Raw genomic sequence first — 20603 nt, forward strand, 5'->3', positions numbered from 1 at the left:
GGTGAAGAGATGCGCCCTTGGGGCGCCCCGGCCGTGCTGCTGGCACAGCGGGGAGGCTGCAGGAGCTCCGTGCGGCACGGAGCAGCACTGTCCTGCGAGGAGCTGCACCCAGCCCAGGGCAGCGGCGTGATGTGAAGCCGCGTCGCTAATCCCGAAGATCTGGGTTTGCGTTAAGCAATGTTTACGTTGCACCCTGTATCCCAGCTATTATTCGAGTGAGCAGAGCTTCTCACATGCAGCCTGTAGGGAATAAACTTGTGGTCATCATGGTTTGTGGGCATGGCTTTCTAGGTAACTACACCAATGAGAATAACTGGGGAAAGACAAGTTTTCTGGTGCTCATCCCCTTCTTTGGGACCTCTCCATGTACATCTCTAAGGATCTCTGGGGATGAACAGTGACTTTCAAGTTTGTTAGATAAGGAAGTGCTGGATGGCCAAGGGAGAGAGGAAAGTCACAGGCACTTTGAATATGAGTTTGGAAACAGAACTCTCAGCCGCACAGGAATACATACACTATGAAATGCTTTGTGAGTTTAAAAAAGTTGTATAGGCAAAATACCGCCTAAACTTCCTCCTTCCTTTGTGCATCAATGTGATCCATAAGAGCAATGCTGCATGGGCTCGGAGGGGTTTGCTGGTAACAGAGACGTGGCATTCCTGACCTGCTGAACAAATACCAGCCATATTCTTCGGTTTGGATCTGAACAGTGAAAGCATCAACGTGGGAGAATCCAAGTGAAAAAGCAAGGCTTGTGTCTGGTAGGGAGCACCCCTTGGGTTCTTCCAGGACATGGGAGACACACGGAGTGCAAGAACTATTTGCATTCTTTAGAAATACTACACAGGCTCAGAGGAGCTCTACTCTGGGATCTTGATTTCCGTCTGGGAGGACTGGTCAGGGACTCTCCGAACTCAGTGTTTACAGAGAGTGTTTACCTGCCTGGTACTAAAAAACCCTGCCCACAACTGTTGCCACCTTTTTGATCTTTGAGATGAGGATATTTACCTGTAGCTGCTATTCATTCCTTGCCCTAAGGCCCAGCTGTACATAGTGTTTTCTTTACATGCGGTGCTCTGCTTCAAATGCAAGGCCTGTAGCTTCTCGTGGCAACAGAAAGAGTTGCTGCTTGAATATTTTTTCTGTAGTAGAGTTAATCACCCATAAACTTTACAGCATGAGGCATCGAAGTATGTTTTGCCTCCTAGTAACTGAAAATTAAAGGCATTGCAGAGATTAAAACCTTTTCAGACTCTGAAAGACTTAGGATGGCACAGAAGGACTCAGTCAAGTGTTTTGCTGAGTTGACAGAAAGAACCAACTTCCTCATTAAACCACAGCCACTGGCAGAGGAGTTTCACTAACAGGTGTAGTAACTGAAATAACTTCAGGCAGACATCTCTGTGAACAACAGAAAACAAATGAGCAGTGTCCCTGTTACTTTGCTAAACCAACGTCAAAGCTGAGGAAAAGGTTTTGGTTGCAGAGGTATCATCATGGCTATTTTTGGTCTCATTTAATTTTTCATTCACTGAACATTTCCTTTATAAATAGTTTCAAAGATGGTCTGCTGTTGGTATATTCAGTCAAGACTTATTTATATTATTTGATCTTACTGAGAAATAAGTAACGTTCCTTGATTGCAAATAGCATATAATTACCTTCTTAACAATTTTAAAATGGAAAAAATACAACATTCTGTCTTCCCTGGTGGAGGAGTGGTTCCTTCATTTAGATTATAGGGTTTTAGATTTTGTCTGTGAATGCACTATGATTATAGATGCAGAAAATAATTGAAGTAAAAATATATACGTTTTGTATTCCATTATGAGGATTGTGGTTGCTTCTACTGCTGCAGTATCTGTGGGGAGCTGCAGCCAGAGTTGGAGTTTTACTGTATCGGATTCAATGTAGACGTAGGAAAGAGCCCTGAAAGTCTTTTGCTCTCAGTGCAGAACTTAATTGAAAATGTGATGAGTGTCTGCTGAATTCCTAGGCCTTGCAGTTCCATTTTCCCATTATAGGTAAACGTTGTGAAAAGTCAAAGCTGTGGGGAGAGCATGTGTCTGCTGAACTCTGCAGGCATGTGACTGGACAGCAAACTCCCACTGAACTGTTTGCTAAACAGGAGACATGTTGAATGAGGGAGGCAATGTGAGATACTGCATGTGCTGTTTCGTTTGATCCATTCCTAGAGATTGTGCAGTGGAGCAGCCAAGGCCGGAGATGGACCTTATGGGATGTTATTTTCTAAGTTGTGTGCCATGGATGTGAATACATCTCCATTGCAGATCCATACCTGTGATGTAATGGAGAGAGATTAGGCAAGGACTGTGCTTTTGCAAATTAGAAATATAAATCTATCTTGGGGCTTAAAAATGAGTTCCCTGAATAGATGACCTAGGTTAATAATGTGCTGGAAGGAAGGAAAGAAGAAAGGAGGGGAAGGAGGGAGATTAATATCCAACATTTGATGGTAGTGAGGCTGCTGGCCAACGTTCCTCCTAACAAAACCAGGGTGGAATGAAAGAGCAGGATACCCTACTCAAATGTATGTAATGTTGTCACTGCATATGAAGAGACATGCTTGATTAAGCGTGATACCTTACCTGCAGGTGCATCTCATCTCATAGCAAATGAAACTGTCTGTCTGGTTGGAGTACAGAGTGACTGGAGCATGCAAGGGAAGAAACTCAAAGATGTGGGTTGGTTGTGCAACATCTTTGATTGAGGGGTCAGAAAGTAACAGATTAAACATCCTACTGAAGTCCCATGACAGTGCCAGGTACTGACAGAAAAGCCAGAGTATCCTCCTTCCTTTCTGTAACACAGCTGACTTCAGAGTTATACCAATACAATTTGGGAATAAGCAAGAACAGATTTTAAGTCCTAGTCTGTTAAGTGCTTGGAGGTATCGGTTTTTTGTTACATGTGCACACACAAGTTCAAGTCATTATTACAATCTAATTATTTACTTAAAAAATTATCAAGATCCGTGGTTTTGCAGATTGTAGTCAGCTCATTACTGAGCCATTAAGAAACTGGTTCCAGCAGCAGGACTATTAATGAGCTTGCTTCAAGTAGTGTGTGTCTTGTGATTACTTGGCTCTCTGCCTCAGTTTAATTAAGATTTCAAATTTACATACTACTATTCAACCATATGTTGCACTAGTGTTTACAAAGGTGAATAGATTCTATTGTCCACATTTTATAGGTCAGGCCATGGTGTCATTTTGGGGTCAAGGGACAAGACTGAAGCCACTCATCCCCTGAGGCAGTCTGGATCTGTTGCTCAACCTGCAGGGTGGCATTTCTTCTGTAGAGCTGAGAAAATGATTGGGTAGACGTTGACAAACATGGAATAAAATAATCACTATAATAGTATTTACTAGAACTGTAGTACCTGGTTTAATGTATTAATTGAGATTCGCAACAATCGCAGAAAAGCTTCCTATCTATAGAAGTACAGTGGCCTATTAAAGAACTTACCTTTGACAGGAAACTGATCAAAATATTTGAAGTGGTTTCTCAGAGTCTTAAAGAAACAAAAAAGATAATTACATAAGAAGAAACACTATTGTTCCTCCTGTCTTACACTGTCTTTTTATTGTCAGCAGTTATTTGATGTTCTAATCTTGCAAGTCCTGTGAATACGAGCAGTCATGAGTAGCATGAGCAAAGTTTGCTGAAACAAATGAGCCTGGAAAGGTCAGATCCCTGCCTTGAATAAATAGGTATAGATGATAATATTTCTGTTTAATCTCCTAGGTGTGGCATGCTGCATAGAAATGCAGCAGCTCTTTTGTGACGCTTTGGTTTTTGTTATTAATTTTTAAATTAAATGTCCTTCTTGCTGTTTCCCAGCTGTATGCTCTACTTACTACTGTGTTTTTGTAAGACTTTTTACTCTGTTTTATGAAGGTGGGAGGTTGAATGAGTTATCAGTTGGGTATGTGTTCACCCACTTTCATAGTGTCGAACCTCTGAAGAAAATTGTTGGCATGGGAACCTTCCCCAAGAGGTTGACATTTAAAATAATACGCCGTGCCAAGCATGAAGTCACTCCTCAAGTCTATCTCTACCATGCCCCCATTTTTGTTGTGAAATAAAACATTAACATTATCGGATTTACAGATATATGCAGCAAGAAGTTCTTCCATGTTTTTGAGGTTACGACTAACCAAAGATAAAACCCAGGCATGTAAAGGCATTGAGCACCTCTTTCCTTGCTTTTCTCTCCCAAGATGTCTCTGCAGAGCTGGATACCTGCCTTCCACCAGTTTAATTAGACATTCAACTCCCTGCTCTGCTTCCTTGTTCTTCCCAGTGGACTGATGAGACACACAAGCATTTGAAAAATCAGGCAAAGATCTCCAGACTAGTTACAGCTATTTAATTATCAGATTATAGATAAGCAAGTGCTTTCGGGTACTCTTGGTACCTTCCAGAGGTAGCAGCATAACAGTAAACCACACCAGGGTCTGTCTTAGGTTCTAGTAAATGGTCTGATCAATGCTAGCTCTAAATCAAGAGAGCCAGCACCTTGCCCTGTTCTCAAGTTGTGCCTATCACAGTAGTGACATACCAGAGATTATTTTTGCTGTTATTGTGTTTATTCCTACAAACGAAAAGACAAATATGACACAGAGGTGTAAAATAGGTGTGGAAAAAGTCACAGAAAGTACCTTCGTGTCACTTTTGAACTACAAGTCACCTACTTTAAATAAAAAGTAAGATCCTATTGACACTATTAAGGAGTGAATAGTTGGTGATCCTACAGCTTTCTAATGTTGTGTCTGATCTCTGCCTGATCACTCCATACTTACAGTTGGCATATCGAGTGAATAAAAGGAACATTCAAAAGTAAAGGAAATCACATGGTTTCACAAACCCTGGACTCCTGTATACAACCACATCTAGATTCTGCACAATGGTTTTGTACCCTTCTTCAGTATGTGGAGTATAGCTTCCTTTCTTCTCCTGATTTTTGAATCAAACCCTCTCCTTCAACTGCTTTTTCCCTTAAAGAAAAGGAATAAAAATAATAGCAGTGATGATGAGAGTAATTGTTAATTACTTGCATTTTAAAGCACTGACTCACTCCTGTAATGCAGTTAACAGTCTGTAGAAGACACAGAACTACTTTTTGTTTTAAAGAATTGTTGGGATTGCTGTCCTTGCTTAGAGGACATGCCAGTACAACTCTCTGACATCCCATGGAGCAGACAGAGGTTGGGGGGGTGTGTGGTCAGCCTGAACTCGTGTAGTGGGAGTTGCAGCTTTGCCAGGTCCTGCCATGGATGATTTGGAAATTCTTGCTGTGCTACCAGGAAAGGGAGTGGGAGGGTGAAAACATGACTGCAGGCTTGGGGTTACAAGGACTTAGGGAGTTTTTATCTGCCATACAGTGCACTCAGTGACTTTGCATTTCTGCAATCCTTTTCCCTTCATTAGTCATATCCCTTTGTTGACCCATCATTAACCACTTGCCATCATTAGTTGCACTGTTTCAGAGTTCAGGCATTAGATAATGAGAGCCTTCCCAGCTTGCTTAGCTTTGGTTCATTTCTGAGCAACACGAAGTACCTCGAAGAAAAAAGTAAAAAATAAGAGAAGACATCTTTCTGAGATGAATCATGGAAAGGGTAAAGCCTCACAAGAATGGACCATTCTTGGACAAAATATAGTGTATCATATCCACTGTGCATTATGGGGAGTATGAGGGAGGTGGTGCCATTTCTTCATGCATAGACCCAAGACAATTAATCAAACGTACAAAGGAATGTTCTGACTACTCATTGATTACAAAATGACAATGTGATAATTCTGATTAAAAATTGTAAACATACTCTCTAAATTCAGCCTAATACTTCCAAGCAAAACCACTCAAATCATTCCCATTTCTACAGAGATTAAATCACACACCTTGGTCACATGCTTTCCCCCCAAGTGGAAGTTCCCGGGACAGCTGTTCCATCCATGACATCTTACGGTTCTTATTGTCTGGAACAATGCTATGGAGAGAGAGAATGAATTGCCCGTAAATCTAAACAGCTCAGGAGCCAAATCCCTTTGACATTTTGTATTTTTCAGTTCCTCTGTGTTTGTTGGTCTGTGTCAAATTTGGAAAGGTTGCGCCTTGCACTGCTGTGATAAAGGGCATTTCAACTGAGATCTGGTGTTTCCTCAAAGAACTGGATGTGTGAGCTGGAAAGTCCCTAATCAGTGGCTGTTTCTCTGGTTTAGTCTCACAAAAAAAAAGAAATGAGAGGACAGGTTGGGTTTATTTCCTGCCAGTTTTTCTGCCAGACATGAGCAGCTAAGAAAGAGCAGGGCCCACACTCAGCTGGCTCAGTCAAAATCTAGGGGTGAACCTAGGAACCTCACCTCCCCGTCTGGAATCTGAGATCAGCCCAGAAGAGATGGACAAACCATGGTGAGGGCTCGTACTTAGTTTTTATTTCCTGATTTTTTGTCCCATCACGATAAAGGTAGATGGGCTACAGGTCTCTGCCAGCAGCAATACAAGGCATGGGCTTGATTGTATTCAGGAAGAGATTGTCTTTTAGCATCATACTCCAGGTAGAACTACCAGTTCCTGAAGGAGTGTGCTGAGAGGATAGACCTTAAAATACTCATGAAATATTTCTAAAATTCATAATTATTTGACCTGTGCAAATTGTTGGACTCTAGTCTGCTTTAAAAATACACCTTTTTTTTTTAATTATTGTTTTCTGTACTTTGAACCCCAAGAATTTCACAGAGGCTATGAGCTCCTGTAGAAATGTGGGCTTCTCTCTGTCTGGTTGGGTTGCTCTGTGTTTCACCCCTAGGTCCTCCTGGGCAGTTCATTCTCCCAAGACTCCCTTCTGGAGCAAGCCTGATTTTTGCCCTGAAAAGGAAAGCTGGTTATGAACCCAGAGAGAGGAAATCGCTCGGGCTAAACCTGGCTTTGCTGGGAGAACCCTTTCCGTGCAGCATTGCATGTAAAACAATAAAACCATAGTGTAATGGATATAAACTTACATGAGGATTAGTCCATCTAAACATGATATTTAGCAAAGCTGCAAGCACAGATGTCTTTTTATTCCTAATCTAGCTAAGCCCAAATGACATAAAACATTAAACAAACCTAATGCTCAGGCACAGAGATACCCATTAAAGGAGGGTTTATATGTTTGCAATTTAATTCTTCTTCTACTGACGTGAGTTTATATATGGAATAACGTGACTGGCTCATGCCAATCCGAGAATCGAGATCTGGCGTTCCATACCCGCCTTCAAGGTAGGTGGAGGGTCATATTTTTTAGTGCCAGCAGATGGCATTCATACGCTTCGGGATTCCCTGCTCCGCTCTTCCCAATGCAGCATCTTCCCCCTCGATAGAGACCGAGTCCCTGACATGAGAATATCTCCCAAATTGGTAATGAACTTTGTTTTTATAAGGCTAGGAGTATTTCCTGTACCTTGTCCAACTTGATAAATTACTGGACTGTGAGTATTAGATCTATTATCCCAGAGATTAAAATTGAAGTCAAATTGCACAGAAATTAACTACTGTGTACAATCTGTCATTTCCAAAACACTTTGGTGAAAGCTTGGAGGTTTTCAAGCAGCTGCTATATCTTTCATATGAACTTTTCAAAGCTATTTAATTATTTTGAGTTCCTTGGATCAAGCAGAGCATACACATTATCTAGAAACCTAAAGATTTTACAAACTGACTAAGTGCTGCATTTATTGAGGATTACCATGGACAGTTTGCTTGCAGGAAAACAGCACCAAAGCACATTAGAAGCAATTTTTCAAGAGACCAGAAAGACACTACTATGTTCCCAGTTTTTCAAGGTTCACAGACAATACTAGGAAATAGCTGAGGTTTGACTGTCCACTCATTTCAGCTTACATAGCAATGTATCTCAACAGGAGGAATTAAATATTAAAACAACTCTGACATGACAAGAACTGCTGATAACATACTAGAAAGCAAAATGATTGGTAAGCCTCACAGAAACCACCCAACCAGATACCAAAGGACAAACTGAGTATTTGAAACACTCATAAATGTAATATGAAATATGTAATATGTAACATTACTTCTGCCCTCTGTGTATCTTCTAAAGAACACAGTACAGGGGAAGACCCAAGTTCTGCAGTAATATTGGACTGAAATTATTCCTAATCTCTTTAGGAGTGAAGATTTTATTATCTTTAGTGAGTTCAAGACTAGGCTGTATGTGAGCTGATAAATTCAAATGCCAGACTGGAAGAAGATAAAAGCTCCCTCAAACTTGCTGAAGATATTAATTGGTAAACCCATTGTTACTGTAAAAGCTCTAAGAGAAAAACCTGTGATGGAACTGACACTGAACGGTGCAATACTCGTGTATAGAGCTAGATGGCTGCAATGATGCACGAAGAATGTCCCGATCTGCTAATTCACTGTGGATGCTACTTTTGTTTTATACTTTGCTTCATGTAAAACAATAATTTCTATCTTCATTTTCTTGACATTTTTATTAGGTACAAACTCCATCTGCTTTTGTCATCTGATTCTTCTAAATAAAGTTAATTGGCTTTAAGATTTGCATCAAATGACTTTGAGCAACGACAATTTTAAGCCAAGACTATTTCATTTTTAAGTAAAACATTCAAACTATATTTCTTCTACATAGCTGCTTCTTCAACTAGAAAATACAGGAAGAAGTTAAAAAAAATTAAGGTAACTACACATATTTAGAGAAATTTTTAAAACAAATTTTCTGGCAGGCAACCTGGTTTTACCATCATTTTATAACCTTTCAGAATACTATCTCTCAGGAACTCTCTCATTACCTTAGGCAGTAAATTGGCACAAAGAAAAACTTAACAAAAAGATAAGCAAAGCGTTGGCGGGCGTGGGAGGGAGAACACATCTTAGTAGCTTACACAGGCATTTCAGAAATTTTTTGGGGGGAAGGGGCGTGTTCTGTGTTAGTTTAAAAGATTAAAGTTTGCAATCTGCACTGAGAGGAGAGTTCTTGCTAAAGTCTGTATACCAAAGCTGGCTGTGAATTGAAGAACTGTTGTAATTAGATTACTGTAAATACAATAAGAAACTCACTCCTGGTGGTCTGGGGAGGGGTGTCATAGGGCACTAGAGAATTGTGTTGGCAGGATTTGGGACAGTTTGACTGAAAGCAGAGAATACAATCTCGAAATCCTTTTAATCTTCCCCCCTTCCCCACTTCTTTGGGGATTTGTTTGTCATTAAGTAACAGTCAAAAGATTAAGGAAGTATAAAATGACATTAAAGCTCACAAGTACTTCTATAAAATTATCAGTGCTAGTGTAGTCTTCAGCAGGGCTTGCTTCTGCCAAGACTTTCTAGAGCCAGGCAAAATTAAAAGAAAAGAGGCAGGCAGGCACAAAAGCAAGCCCCGTGAACATGGGCTGGAATACCACTTTTCCTGCTACCGCTTCGAACGCGGAGCCTCGCAAAGCGCGGAGGCTGTTGCTATGTGTCTGGGCTCAACAAGCTTAAACTTTGCATGGCCCATGCTAAACTAATTTGAGTCAATTTGTCTACATCATTTCAACAATCGTTCTGTGCATTTTGAATCGTACATACAACACTGCATGATAAAGGCCCACCGAGCAGATGCCGACTGCTCATTCTGCCGTGGTCTGGCTGTTGCTAGTTCTTCACCATGGTTTCTCCATATCCTAGTGACAATGTTAGTTTTTCGATGGTGAGGTTAAGTCTGTGCCTGGCTAGTTAAGACTTTTCTTTACAGAGGACAGATCCTATAACAACTGCCAGCTTTAAGCATGACCTTTAAAAATGAAACGAGGGAGTGTTAACTGGAGTATTTTTTTTTGTTTGTTTTTAATCTCCCAAGGGAGTTCAAAGGAATACAAGGAGATTTTGCAAGTAAAGTTTTAAGCCTGCACGAAAAAGAGACACCAATATCAGAAGCTGTTATCATAGGACAGCTGATCTAACCTGCTTACCGTTAAATAGTTTCAGTGTAATGGGTTTTGTCTCATTTGTAAACATGTACTTTGTAAGACAGTTTAATTTTTGAAACTGAAATCGAGAAAAGAAAAAAGAATTAAGGCAACTCCACTCTGTGCCTAGGTAATGTAACGGGGCTGATCTGCAGTTGGTGCAAATCAGTGTAGCTGCAGAGGGAATTAGCTGCATTATCCCATTTTCTACCAGCTAAGGATTTAGTCTTTGAGAACATCATATTTGGAGAACTCCAGTATTTCGTGAGTAAAAGAGTAAGAAGTAGCAGTAAAAAATATACCACATTCTCATGTGTGATAAATCCCTGCAAGAGGCATTAAAATCCATGTGTTCTGTAGGGAGAGAAAGCCTATAATTAACGTTTTTATTATTCTTGCACTGGCTTGATAGTTCCTCTGCAAGCCTCTACTGAAAAAGGATTACCTGGTGACTCTTCCCAATTTGGAGCCCTGGTAACTCCAGGGACAGGGTGGTTGTTTTTCTCCCTCTCTGACAAACTACTGAGCATTTTTTGCTAGACCCACTTAATGTGGCAGCCATTTTCCTACAGCAAACTTTGAGATAATTTTCAGTTTTGACTGTGTTTCCAAAACAACATAACTCTGCCCAAATTGTCAAAATCTGAGTTGGTATTAAACTTTACTGGTTTAGGGTTTTTTCCCCCCTTTTTTTAAAAACAAACAAACAAGCCCTCCTAAGATATTTAGGGTAGCCTCTCTGTGTTAACCAGAATTTTATTCTGATGAGAAATAAACAAGGATATCTTGCCTAAGGAGTCATTTTTTTTCCTATCACCGGAAAAATGTCAGTGAAAATCTTTCAGTGAGTCCATGTTTTGGGATGCAGAGGCTTCTTTTTTTTTTTTTTTTTTTTTTACTGTTTGCTCTCCAGATGATAAAACCAGAGAGATGGGAAACATGGATAGCTCTGAAAAAGAGCTCAGTGGCTCTTTTTTAAATCCACATCCTCCAGGCGTGCGCTCATTGCATTTTGATTTGAATTTTAGGGCTCAAAATAAAGTTCAGTACTTTATTCAAATTCAAATGAACTGTGCTACACTCTGGCAGCCTCTAAGGCTGTGGCAGGCCTGCAACCCCTCAGAAAGTGGAGGGGGCAGCTAGAGCTTGCAGACTAAATCCTGGCTGCCCCGGGACAAAGATATTCTAAAATCTCTCTTTTCAGGCAAGCTGAGCAGAGCAAAGGTGCACATGAAGATCTGAGATGTTCCTTCCTGCAGTCCTACAGCTAATAAAAATGCAGCAGAGAGCTCTGCATTAGAAAAGTTGGGCCTGAGTTTGGGCTGTAGGGGTATGACAGCATTATGGTAGTTCCTGAATTTTGATGGACACACTGGATGTAGATACTGGGCTAGAGGGCTGAGCTCCCCTAGGAGATCCACGGGAACAGAGTATCTGCCGCTGTCTATAGGGTCAGTCACTCAAATAAAAGCAAGCTGATTGTGGAAGGGGTTACCAAGAGACTTTGAAAGACAGTAGCAGGGATAAATCTGAATGTAAACAGCATGTGTTTATATGATAAATGTGGGAGATGGTGACTGTCTAAAGTTAGAAAAGGAGCTGGGTACTTCAAGCTGTACACCTCCACCCAAAGGGCCACCTGCAGCTCTGGCCTGAGACTTGACTCCCTTTGTAAAGCCTCTGGAAATTACAAAAGGCGGAAATCTGCTTCCGTTTTTGAAGAGGGGTAACTGAAGTGAGAAAGCTATGTCATATCCCACGCTCTCCTGGGCATGGGTGCCATGACAGGTACAACTGGTCTCATGGTAGAGCAGTATTGCCCACCCACAAGGCCACTTTGGGTCCCACATGTACAATGCAGTTCAGCACAGGAAGCCTCCATCCAGACAGATATCCTCCTAAAACAGGTGTTTTCCTTTCAAAATATTATTTAATAAACAATTTACGCTTCTCAATAAGCACTCCCTTTCAGACCACTGATACTCCTGGTATCAGTAAAGATGTTCATGTCAGTAATTAAAAAAGTCATCTGAGCATCCATCCCCTCTAAGAACTACCTGGGGAAAAATTTTACCTTATTTATAATGCTGTTTAACCCACCTTGATTTCCCAGCCAGTAGATACCAGAGAGGAGAGCAAAAGCAGATTACTATAGCAGGAGTTAGTTATTAATTATCAACCCACAAATTATGCAACATCCATAAAACTTGTTGAGGGAAAGGTGTCTGGTCTTTGGCGCTCTGCTGGGAGCCTGCAGGACCCGAATCATTCTGTTCCTGACTTACCCCTCCTGACATGGGAACAGTCACAAACATCAGGACAGAAAAGGCAAAAATTTGCCAGATTTTTTTCTGAAATGGAAGAGATCCCCATAGGGAGCCATGGGCCGCCAAAGCCAGTCTCAAACAGTCCTTTGTTCCAGCAGCTCCAGTGGGAACAGCCCTGTGAGAGTGCCAGGGCAGCGCTGGCCTTGCACTCTGCTCTGGGCATCAGCCTCTTCAGCAGGCTGGGATTACAAAATATGACAGGGAACATCTATCCCTAGTAAAGAATTTAAAAGTAAGGGGCTAAGACCAAACAAGATTAAAGGCACAGGTCTTTGTTTCTTAGTTTCCAGACAGAGATGCAGCTGATGGAGGCACCTAAAAGAGATTTTTCAAGCATTTTATATGGATGACCCAGGGTTGGGTCATGCATGGACATGGAGGTCCTCAGCTTGGTAAGTGACCTGAGGGGAGACACAAGATCCCCAGGCCAAAAATGCTTTTGACCTGGAGCAGCCCACCATGGCCACTGAAGCAGGAAGATCACACCTTGTCCAAGGCACTGAGATTTTTGCCATGAGCAAAGATTTCAGCAGCAAGCTCTCCCTGTAGCCTGGCAAGGCTAAGATTTATGCTGTAAGCAAGCTCTAAGTTCTTTTCTGCCAGCGTTGCAGCCAGCCTGCTGCAGGCTAGGCTGCCACTGCGAGGTCACAGGAAGATTTGGAGATGGGATGAGGGAGAGAAATGAGGGCAGCTCTAAGTCTCCAAAATGCAACCACCTTACCCCAGGGTTGATGTTGAAGTTTCTGGTGAGGAAGCACTCCTGGCTGAGAGAAAATCATCCATCCATTGGGCATCTCAGCTGCCCACTGTGTGAAGCAGTGGCAGGAGCCTTGTAGGAGCCCCTGGTGCAGGTCTTCATGGGAGAGGTGGTCCAGTGCCAAAAGAAAATGGATGTCAGCCCTTGGGCTGCAGTGCTTTGAATGTATGATGGTCACAGAAAAAAGTGGCGATGGTTCCCTTTTCTGTCAAAAAATGAAAACATGATGAGCATCTATGAAAAAGGAACTGGTTTTCATGGGATATTGCTCTTCTAAATGAAAATGCCTACTCTCAAGCTCTCACAGAAAATGTTTTTTTTTCATCAGAATTGTCCTTACCCTACCTTGTACCTTCACTGTGACACCCATGATGAGTAGCAACTTGTTACACATGAGGAACAGGTGCTGCTGTTTGGGGTAAACAGTTACCAGAATCTGGTTTTATGAACCAACGATTTAACCTGTTGGTACCATTCCCTTTTTGTCATACGATGAGCATAAAGCCATGCAGTTCTTGCACAATAAGGCTAGGATTTTTTATGCTTTTTAAGATGCTTGGGCCTGGGCTAAATGTTATGCTGCACCTTATCTGGGGAGCAAAGCACTCCTAACTCTTCACAGGACTTGCAGAACAAACCTCTTGCATTGAAAATCCCCAACTAACCAAAGAATTGCTTTTTTGGTTGGTGACAGTCAAAGCCAAGAAACAAAACAAAGTGGGAGACTCTAGCAAATGGCTTGCGTTTACTGCTGAGTGTTTGAAGGAAGATAGGGGAAGGATGATGGTGCTTTGAGGCTGCTGAAAGGGAAAGGACCAGTATTTTTTCCCCAAATGGTCAAAGCCAGGGGCTTCTACTGGCCACTGCCTTGTCCTGGCCAACAGTTTAAGTCACTTTTTAGAAAAAATATGTTTGTTGAGTTTGAAATTCTCCTTGGCATTTTTTGCTCTCAATGTTAAGTTTTGGCAGGGTGTGATGCTGTTCCCAAGTGCTGGACAGAGCGTGTCCAGCACACTACAGCAAATGTGTTCTCTGTGCTACATGCTGAGCACCAGGGCTGGTCTTGTTAATGCACACAACCCCTCACATTTGAGCTGTGTAAACTGCTTCTAACAACTCCTTTCCTTTCTTTGTTCAAACAAACAATGGCCTTTGGAAATTTATTTTAGTGCTGCCAAGACAAAAATGTTGTCTAATTTAACAAATTAATAATTCTCCCTCCCAATTCCTCTTTAGTTTCACATGTATATTACTTAACAGCTGATCTACATATCTATCAAATTCTTGCTCCTCTGAAAGAATACAAGTGACCCCTTGCTTGTACAGCAGATTAGGAGAGGGAAAGGGGGATATGGCTCCTCTCTCCATTTTCATCTTGCCATACAAAGAAAGAATACTTTAGTTTTCTACAGACCTGTTTGCTAGCTTTCTTGGCCATGACACAGCAAATTTGGAGCTGCTTCTGGGAAGACCTTTGTGATAAAGAATGCAACACACAAAGCATATTTGCATCAACAACCCCTGTTAGGAGAATAAATTACAAAGGCACTTTGTATCATTTGACTTAAAAGTTACTCCATTCCATTTTTGGCTTGGACCTCAAATGTCACCAGCGCAGGAGCACTTCACTTCCCAGAGGACCAGCTTGCCGAGGCATGTACTCAGGCTGCAGTGAGGTTAACCTGCTCTCACCTGGTGAGGCCTCATCAGCTGTTGACACTGCTCATGGCCTCTGAGCTGACTCCTGGGGATGAAGGTAGGCAGTAGGGGATGGTAGTGCTGGTCTGGCTGAATAAGATCTCTGCTTGTCTGGAGGGGATAAAACCGCAAAGGTTATTAGGGAATTAATAGGCTGAATAGAGAAGATAGACAGCCCAGCTCAGTTTGGTGAGACCTGGTTGCCTTGAATATGGAGCCTGCATGGCTGCAGAGGCTTCTTAATGGTGGGTCAGGAAAGCTTGCATCTTCCCTGGCTTTACAAAAATTACCTGCGAGGCTGAGGGCAGTGGAAAGCGGCAGCTGAGCTGAGCTGAGCTGAGGTATTTCAGGTATTACTAGCCTTGACAGCATGAAAAGGCATCTGGGTGGAACCAGAGAGCAGGCAGCATCGGGGGACCTTGCTGGTACAGACGGCACTTCAGCAGCTGAACTTAAGTTAAGCTGAACTTAAGGAAAACTCCAGCAGAGTTTTCCTCATCCTTTCTTTTTTGCCTCTCCAGCTTCTCTTCAGTCTCAGGCTAAGGCCTGAATTCATTCAGCCTCATTCCCCAAATTCTCAGATCTACAGAAAGCATTTTCCAAGGCTTCTGCCATTTTTAATTTTAGAAAAGGACTTTTGAATAAATAAAACCATGAAATAACAGTAGAGGCTATATAGTAGGACCTACCACGACAAATTACAAATAAACTGAAAACATTTAACTTTGAGAACAAACACCCCCATCACACACACCCTCCCTCCACTCTGCAAAAGGCAGCATTAGAAACATTCTTGTATTTAGGTAAAAATGTGAGGCCTAAGCAGTTAAAAGGCAATGTGCTCTAAAGCTTCCCTAATCTATTTTCCTCCAATTCTTTCCATCCCTAAGAAGCTTGTGGAGTTAGTTGCCGATTAACATTCAGGAAGATTGTACTCTGTCTCCAGTTCATTGCTCTCTTGTTGGCTTATTGTTATTCAGAGCCCATTTATTGTAGATGAGCCATTCATTTTCCTCTAATTGGATGGGATTGGATTTCACTTTCATTGTTGGATGCATTGAAAACCCTGGAGGGGCTACAGGGATCAGCCCAGGGCTGGGGAGATTTAACTTAGCACAAAGTTTAGGTTGCAGCTGAAAGAAGATGCGAATTAAATTTTCTTTTTTCCATGCAGATGCTTCATGGCTAGATTTGCAAGGTCTCCCTTGTAATCCCAAACACCTTATTGCATAACACACTTCTGGTATTTTTATATAGTTCTTCACCAAAACACTCATGACATGGGGGTTGTTAGGAAGATTTCTGAGCACCAGAAACCCAGCAAGGACTTTGCATCAATGTCCCTCCTGTCAGGATCCAACTGGCTTTCTGACTCTTGAATGTTTGGATTAAATCCTTTAACAGTTCTAGGATCCTGCACTGTAGCATCCTCCCCTGCAAATCGACTGATTCCTTTAGGGCAATGTAAGGGTCTGCAAGCAGAAGGTATTTTGCAGATGCACTCTTCAGTTATCCACACCACAAATTGTTCCAGCAGCTGCTCTGTCCCCATCTAAGGGTAAGTTGATGGCAGAAAAGCCTGCCCGGTGCTGAACCACAGCCCGATTTTGTGATAGAGACACAAGTCTGGACCAAATCTCTCTCATCCATCTCATAACTCTCTCCAAAGTGTTGGCAGCAGAGCCAAAAATACACAGGGGCACCCACATGTGCGCACGTATCGCTCAGGTGGTGACTTGCTGTGCTGCATGGAAGCTCCCTTCCCAGTCGGAAACATGGAATGGCCATGGTCATGGTGTGGGCAAGGGTGGCACAGTCATTCCAGGCTCCTTAACTGTAGCATGTCTCACTTCACAAGGCAGCTCTGGGGTAGCAGGGAGGCAAAATGGCCCTCCCTTTTCACCTGGAAAAACACATCTGCTGAGAGCGGGTCTCAGGATTTAACTACCTGCATTAAAGGCAATATTAAAATTAAACTCAAAGATTTAATTGTCTGGAAAATAGATGTCTGATCCACTGCAGTTTCTCTGGAGTCACTGTAGAGACAGGTACTCCTGGAGAATGAGTGATGCCTCCCAAGATGGGTCTCACAGGTGGGATGACCTGCTCTCTAGAGTGGAGAAGCAAGGAGACACCTACCTTAGATACATCCCTGAGCTCTAGCACATCCCCTAAATGTCCTATAAGCATCCCTAAATTCACCTCTAAACATCATCTGGCAAGGTAAAGACAGGGGCTTTGTGGGAGAGAAGGGAGAGGGAGAGGAAAACAGCAGGAAGGAAGCATGGCAAAACTACTGCAGTGTGTTGGAAGGGTTAACATCTGGCCTCCTGCAGATGTTTGTCTGATGGGAACCTGGGGGCTGGCTGAGCTGGGGTATTTACATGGGAAATTCTCCAGCAAACTGCAAGCACGTACTGGAACCTTTTCCTTCAAGGGGGCCTATTTTGCACCTCTCTTTTCTTCGAGGGTACAGATTTTCAATAAACGTGGGAGTGTTGTGTCTCTGACACCTTTACTGTGCTGACAGATGTGTTTTAAACTGGACATCAGGTTTAAAGCTACCGGAGGGGGCACAGGGAAAGGACAGAAACACACATGAACCTCCACACAGCGACAATGTTATTAGCAGGATGAAACAATTATCAAAGAAACTGTTGAGAAAGACTCTCTGCTCATGCACATAAGAACCAGCAAAACCCATTTCCTACAAATCTGTGCCCAGGTCCTGATAGCACACAGGAAGATATCAGCTTGACCGCAAACCATTTGTCATGTTTTATAAAGGCAAAGGGCACACTTGAACCTTTCCCTCCCCTCTCCCTCCCTCCTCTAGTTAAATTTCAGGTGACTTGATATCTCTGAGAACCCATCACCCACATGCAGTGGAAGGAGACCAATCAGAGAGCACAAGAGCCTGGGAGGAAGGCAGAGGCACCCCCACACTTTTTGAGTTGAAAATAAGAGAATTAACACCAGTCCTAAAGGATTCTGGCTGAAACACAATATAATTAAAACTTTATCCATTAAAACTGATAGACCAAGCAATGAGGACAACATCCAAAAGTGCCTGAAACTAAAAATAAATATTAACAACAGGAGGCAAAATTTGATCAGTTCCTTGCTGAAATTTTTTGTTTAAAAGGACTGTGGGAGACCCCATACCTGAAAGGCTTTGACATGAAGAGAGGCATTACAAGTAACTGGTACAAAGCACAGATGTTTTGAGAGCCTTCAGATACCCCACAGCCCATGAAACACCAATGGCAGCAGCAAGCATGGCTGTCCAGATTCAAAAGCGAGTTGACCAACTGAAGAGCTTCTGGTGACAGCAAGCCCACCAGAGCTCTCAATCTGTCACTTCAATGCCCAATTACGTACATAAAATACCATTTCAGGCTGTTTTTCAGCTCCATTAAATAAATAGAGGTTTTACATACCTTCTTCCTACAGAGATGTTGGTGGTTGCCAACCTCTGGCTCTTGGCAGTTCCTAGGGTCTCCAGGCCCCTGTTAAACAGTCTGCGAATGATAATTAAACAAAGCGAGTCTATGAGCTCAACAGCCGCTATCCCAGGCTTGCATCTCCCCTGGAAAATCGTGGTGGTCTGCAAAGCAAAAATTACAAAAACTGTCTGCTGTGGCTCCCACACAGCCTTCTCTCAGCCTTCCACTGAGTGTGCTAAGCAGCACAATCATAAATCACCTCACTGGGTTTTTGAGGCCTCTGCAGATATGTGGGTTATGGGCGTGGAAGCTGCCCACAGTCATGGTCTCACCAGCACTGTATGGAAGGGATCAGCTCCTTATGGCTAATGGCACTTTTGCAGAGATTATGCAGCCACTGTGTAACTCATTGGCTTTGACTGTCACACACCATCTTTGTGCTATCTCCAGCCCTTTCAGGTTGTTTTCCAAATCGCGAATATAGACACTGAGTCTCCCCAGGGCCACAGACCTTCCAGGAACCTGTCGAACGTTTTCCAGAGGACAATGTTCTCCAACAGCAGTTACAGCTCAGATACTGCTGAGCTACTTACAGTCATGCTACATGCACCACACCAACTTCAGCATTGCTTTTTCTCATAGCATTACTTCTTACTTTTAACAGAGACCACGTCTTTCCACCTTTAACCCAGCTTCAGGAGAACCTTTGCCTGGCCACACGAGTAAACATATCATTTGTATAACACACACACAGTGCACATATTTTTCTCTTGTTTTTACCCATTTTTTTCCAACTATCACCTACAAAGAGCTAGTGGGACTCACACAATGAGTCACAGTCACAGGCAAGGAGTTTTGCTTCCCAAAGTCCCAAGTGTGGGTGGGGAATCTCTTAACTCTTCTGTCCTTGGGCACAGCTATCTTTCAGTTTTTCCTCTTGCACATCAGCCATACCAAATTCCACTCTTTTCTAAAGAAAACCAAACCCAAACTGTTCATCCCACAGACACAGAATCACTGGGAGGTATTGACCTCTACTGGTACAAGGGCATTACCAAATGAAATCTAGCAGAAATAGTAAAAATTATGGCCTTTTAAAACTCTTTCGAATAATTACAAATGGAAATGAGCACTTTCTACGCCATTTTAACAACCCATTGTTTTAGTAAAAATTTGATATGACAGTTTAATTTAATTTCAGAATTTTTTTTGATTTTCTGATTTTGCCTTGTCTTTGGTTACTTCATTTTTTCCTTCCTCCTATTCTTAGAGAATTTGCAGAGGTTAAAAAGAATACACATATGCAAAAATTGGGAAACTGAGAAAACAGATAACTCTTTTTTCCATCTGACAAACTTTTCCAGATATTCTTGAATAGGAGCAAGTAATTAGGCAAAAAAGGTCTTGAGTGAAAAATAAATAAAAAAAAAAGGTGGTGCAAGTCAAGAATGACAGAAGTGGGAAAGTGAAAGAGAAGACCTTCAGAATGATTCCTGAAAGCAGGACATCCCACCTCAGACTGTGTCTCCTCACCCTCCAAATGCAGAAGCAGAGATTATATGCAGGCTAACCAGCTCTCCTGGCCTCACCTGCTGTCAAACCTTTATTTCCCAGAAAGCCTCTTTCCAGACCCAAAACAGGTAGCAGGAGTGTCTGGGTCCTGGTTCTTACCAGGGGATACAGGAGCTTTGGTGGCACTGACGCAGCCTTACCCATACTCTCAGCATACCTCTAGGAGACAAGACTACTTACAAAGTCATTTTCCCAGCCTAAGGCTGGGAAAAACTGTCCTCATCTTCCATAATTGTCTAAGAAATGACAATGAACAAATGGCTCCCTGTCACTTGTTATTTTATTATGAGTTTGCTTCCATGCAAACAAGCTGTCTCATGACCTGGGGCATGAAAACCGCCTGATTGTTGCAGGTTTGCACCAAATACTGCCACTTCCTCACTGCATTAATTCAAGCTCCCCATTCCTACACCCCTTACGACCCTACTGCTTCTCTCACTGTACCTCAGGAATGGCCCCAAGCCATTCCATGGTGTGCCCAGGTTCTCCATGACCAGCCAGGCAGGACCTGCTGCAGCCCCTCACAGGGACAGCCCAGGGGTTTCTGCCTCTGAGCTGGGCATTTAAGGAGCCATCTCTATCTGAAGCGTTGTACTGGGTCCTAACATACATTGCTGTGAAAATAAAAAGACAGACCATTAGTTAACAAGTAGCAAAAGCACCAGGATCCCAGCTGTGTACATCCTTGGGGTCTGCCATCTCTGGAATCAACCCAGCTGCAGCACAGTTGGGGTGGCAAGGACAGGCCCACCATGATCTGCAGGGCTTCCCGACGGCAATGGTGCCTCTCCCTCTGCCCTCCCCAGCCTACTG

The 20603-nt window shown here is 42.6% G+C and overlaps 1 long non-coding RNA gene across 4 annotated transcripts; it reads right to left on the reverse strand.

Moving 5' to 3' along the window:
* Positions 1 to 947: 947 nt before the first annotated feature.
* Positions 948 to 19828, reverse strand: LOC113984897. 4 transcript variants are annotated; one of them, XR_005563363.1, is made up of 7 exons: positions 18213 to 19828; positions 15063 to 16675; positions 14767 to 14883; positions 13039 to 13279; positions 4219 to 6014; positions 3490 to 3535; positions 948 to 2299 (listed from the first exon to the last, which is right to left on the reverse strand). It is a non-coding gene; the product is annotated as an uncharacterized LOC113984897 (long non-coding RNA). The 4 variants fall into 4 exon arrangements; XR_005563362.1 differs by having other exon boundaries at positions 948 to 5586; positions 5926 to 6014; XR_003539660.2 differs by having other exon boundaries at positions 948 to 6014.
* Positions 19829 to 20603: the final 775 nt, after the last annotated feature.

Source organism: Pipra filicauda, unplaced genomic scaffold (assembly GCF_003945595.2).
Source record: "Pipra filicauda isolate LSUMZ 115617 unplaced genomic scaffold, ASM394559v2 scaffold201_size1378038_pilon, whole genome shotgun sequence".
Taxonomy (NCBI): Eukaryota; Metazoa; Chordata; class Aves; order Passeriformes; family Pipridae; genus Pipra; species Pipra filicauda.